This window comes from Octodon degus, unplaced genomic scaffold (assembly GCF_000260255.1).
Source record: "Octodon degus isolate 3935 unplaced genomic scaffold, OctDeg1.0 scaffold00078, whole genome shotgun sequence".
NCBI classification, from domain to species: domain Eukaryota; kingdom Metazoa; phylum Chordata; class Mammalia; order Rodentia; family Octodontidae; genus Octodon; species Octodon degus.
Window position 1 is genome coordinate 319011 of NW_004524654.1, and position 4704 is coordinate 323714.

General features: G+C 34.5%; 1 protein-coding gene across 2 annotated transcripts in view; it reads right to left on the reverse strand.

Moving 5' to 3' along the window:
• Aplf (aprataxin and PNKP like factor) overlaps nt 1-4704 on the reverse strand; it is a 132688-nt gene that overhangs the window by 43527 nt on the left and 84457 nt on the right. The window lies entirely within an intron of this gene.

The following is a 4704-nucleotide window of genomic DNA, read 5'->3' on the forward strand; positions in this document are numbered from 1 at the left end:
TATATGCAGTGTATTATTTGTTGAAACTGTCCTTCCGATTTGATTTGAAACTGTCTCATTGCTATCTGTTTGTCAATAAAACTTTGAAAAAAAAAAAGAAAAACATTAGCAATATCTATAATCTAGAAAAACATAAAATTTAATTGCCATATATACTTCTATAAACATCAGCATTTTACATTAAAGGAGCTATAGAAATCTACATTTTTACCATACTATGCACCTGCATATGTGAACAATATTTATTTTTCCTGGTTTTATTAATGGGGCAGAAAGGCTGAAAATGGAACATGCCCATACATGTACTGTGTCGTACTTACACATTTGCTTTGCACAGTGGTAGGACTTTGTGCCCATATGACAATACTTAAAACACAATAAAAATATCCTATAAGCCTACACAGGTGGCACAGAGACTATCATAGAACATAGCAGACAACATCTGAGATCATCTAGATATACCAAAAAGGGAAAGTGACTTGCAAGTGATTAAAACATAAGACCAGGAAGCAAAAAGTAAAAATAAACCTAGCATTTCACTTGAAAGAATAGTTTTACTGAGAATAATTCTTATTTTGTTATAGAAATTGGTTTTAATTTTAAAAAATGCTAGGGCTGGGGAAATAGCTCAGCAGTCTAAGCGAGGTACTGCATGCCATCCCGGCCCCAGAACTCAGGCAAGCCATACCAGCCCTGAAACCGGGCCTGGTGGTGCACACGTGTAATCCAAGCACTGGGGAGGCTAAGACAGGAGAACCACTACAAGTCTCAACTGCGTAGCAAGACCCTACACCAAATAAATGAATAAAGATTTTAAAAAGTTGTAGTATATAAATTTCATTTCCCTTCAAAATATATCATTCATCATGGAAAACAAGCTTCATAGAACCCTATTTTTGGAATATATATATTTTTCCACGTTTGTAAATGTAACAATGTATTGTTGACCTTGGTGAGTGATTTTATGAATTGTGAAATATCAATACTTTGCTTCTGTGGTTACAGAAAAAAAGCTGGATATATATACATTTGCCTATATGTAAACTAAATTAGAACAGGTTATCATTTTGATACAGTAGGCTTATTTCCTAGCATAAAACAGTATATGGCTAATAAAATTTTTTCAAGATTATTAAAGAAGAGGTTGATCACAATATAACATTGCTTCAGCCTTGCAATAATACATTGATCTATTAGTCTTATTTAATTGCCTAACTAAAAATGACAAGAACTTTTGAAAATAGCAGTTAATGTTTGCAATTTTCACCTTGACTAACTCTGTATGCTGATATCTGCGATGTGAGCAGCTACATCGAGGGCAGCAATGTGTAGTACAAAAACTGTGGTTGGATACCTCCCATCTTGGCCTCTACCTGTGTACTGCCTGTAATGTCTTATCAATTATTATACTCTCTTTAAAATAAGTTTTTTTAAAAAGACAAGGAAAAAATTTCAGATTACTTGCAAGCAAGTGTTAATATTCAATTATTTGTCCAATCTTGCATGACTATATCTGTTAATCTGAGCAACAGATTTGACATTAAAATAGGTAATATAACAATTGTTAATTTGCTATTCCTGTTTTAAAAATCTGTAACATATGTATTGTTGAATGTTACCCTGTTTCTGTCATTTTTTCTATTTGTTTTTGCTTATCTCACTCTTAAAAATAAAATAAAATAAAATTTAAAAATAGTGCATCCTATAAAAAATAATAACATATGTTATGCTCCTGCAACTAAAGTTTTTAGTACTTTATCTTGTTGATCTAAAACATTCATGATTTCTTGAAAACACGTGTTCCTTCTTTTAAATTCAAACCAGTATTTTGTTACTTAGTTAAAAAGACAATCACTAGCCAGGTATGGTTTTTTTACACCTACAATCCCAGACTGAGGCAGATAGATCGTAAATTCTAACTTAGCCTAGCAAACTTAGTAACTTAGAAAGATCCTCTGTCAAAAAGAAAAAGAAAAGAAAAATGGGATAGGGCTATAGCTCAGTGTAAAGGTCCTGGGTTCAAGCCCCAGCATGGGGAGGAGGGTCAGTCATTACTGTCTAGAAAATCAGAGAAATTTTGAACTGGAGGAAAAAGAGATTTGGTTTTTATCCTACTACCTTTAGAGTCTTATGTAATTCAATTTATCTACTAGTTATTTATTTATTTGAAAAAACAGTACGCAGAATAAGCAATCACATCTCACATTTTCTAAATATTCTCTCTGAAGGGCCAGAGAGATAGCTCAGTAAAATAAGCACTTGCCTGGCAAGGGCAGGGTCCTGAGTTCAATCCCTGGCACCACAGGAAAAAACAAAAAAAAATCCCTCTGAACACCAAAATTAAAAGTAGGAAAAGAAAAATAGCTTCAATTTTTTTTTCATAATTTTATTTTCAATTTTTTTAACCTCAAGTTTTATATGCAACCAGAATCAGGAAGCAAAGTAGCTCAGCAGATTAAAAAAAAAAAAAAAAAGTGCCACACCTCTATATATGTTCATTTAGATATAGATAGAACGTTTTCCTAGAACACGCAGGCTGCTGGCCTAGGAAAAGTTTTTCTTGCCTTTTCCCTGTTCTGATCTCTGAGTATTCCATAGACCTAGAAATTTTTGGTAGACTCATTCTTAGCAAGTCCTTGTACTTTATTTTTCATTCTAGTCAAGAATAGGCATATTTGTATCTTGCTTCTAGAAAGGATGTAGGGCTCCTTGGTAGAACAATATTCTTGCTTTAACAACTAGGAAAATACTTGTCAAATTGTAAAAATCACCTATGTGACAGAACTATGGAAGCAATGAGAACTGTATAGGTTTTCTACAATTCCAGAAATGAAGAAGCCCTCCCTATGTGAGCTGGTAATAGCTACCTGTTTTCTTTCCTCAAGGTAGACAGGTGTCAATTTTTGGTGTGGGTTAAGGATAGCATTTGAGTCCAAACAGACAGCTCCATCTGAAGACAGAGAAACAAGTAAAGGTTTTCTTGCCTTCAATGGAGTTGTCATGGCAGTTGGGAGATAAAGGGACTCCCATACTCAAAATGTATTTCTCCTAAGAAATATTTATTGATTGGCTGGGGAGATAGCTCAGCAATCTAAGTGCCTGCCTGACAAGCACAAGGACCCTGATTCAATCCCTAGTACTGCACATTGTGCCCGGCCCGGAACCCTAGCTGCCAGCCACAGAAACTAGGCATGGCGGCACACACCTGTAATCCCAATGCTGGGGAGGCTGAGACAGGAGCATCACTACAAGTCCCTGCATAATGATTCCCTGTACCAAACAAATAAATAAACTGTTTTAGCAGAAATATTTGTTGATTTTGTTGGATATATGAGAAACTAAAGATCTAGACTTAAAATTTCATAAAGTAAGTATGAAACCTCCCACTTATGTAGCATTTCAAGGACAAAGTCGCTCTCAAGGGAAGGTATTTATGACAAACACATAACTAGCATTTCTCCCAAAAATGAGCCAGAATTTAAGATACATGAGTGGTTGGCAATGGGCTAAGCTCTAAATCTCCAAAGGGAAGTTTCACAGCCAGGAAAACAGCCCTACTTTTCAAAAAATTCTAGAAAAGCCATGTTGAAGGAGAAAACAAAACAAAATTAAGTTTTACTAAAACTCAAACCTAGTTTATATGTCCCTGTCTGGAAAGAAGTAATTAGCCCCTGTGTGTCACTCAGAGGGGATACTGTCAGTAATGGAGGATAATGTTGAGAGTTGCTAAAACTGTTTTTAGAAACAAGGTTGGAATTAATCATTATTAAATATGAAGAGACAAAACAAAGTAATCAACAATCAACAGAGGAGAAAAAGCAGCAGAATCAGAAATGTTGGCTAGCAAATATAAATTTGAAAATAGTTAAGAACAAAAATTTTAAAAATATATCAAAGAAGTAAACAATGGAGGCAATGAATGAAAACTTGGATAATTTCACCAAAGATTAGAATCTATATAAAAAGATAAGGATCAGAGAAAAACAAAATATCATAAAGTTTGAAAATGCAGCTTCCAAAATTAAGAGCTGTTTAAGTGGGTTAAACAATAAACTGGACAAAAAAGAAAACAGAATTAATAAACTCAAACACAAAGTAGCAAATGTCAAATTTGAAGCAAATGCTTTTCAGGTTAAACGAGAAGTTGAAGGAGGAAGAGAGGAGAAAGAAGAAAGAAGAAAAGATGAAGCAGAACAAAAGAGAAAAACACAACAATGCAAAAGGAAACATTCAAGAAATGGTCAAAGCCAGAAGCAACATTGGATGCAATAATAGATACCCAGTCTCCCCAAAGTAATGAAAATTATCACTGTGCAAAATCTCTGTGAATCTCAAATAGAATGAATACAAACAAAATATACCAAAGGCCTTTGCTAGTTAAACTGGTGAGAACTAAAGGTAAGCATAAAAATCTCCAAAGTGTCCAAAGAAAAAGACATATTAACATCAAAGCACAACAATGAGAGAGACAAATGATTTTTCTTTTAAATGTATTTAGTACAGAGTCTACAGGGCCTCACTATGTAGATCAGACTCATAGTGATCCTCCTGTTTTCAGCCTCCCAAACACTGGGATTACAGGTGCATGCCACCACGCCCAGTCTGAGACAACTGATTTTCAACTGAAACTAGGGATGTAGGTAGATGGAATGATAGTTGGAAGTAAAAAAAGAAACCTGCTTGATTAGAATTCCACATATCCAG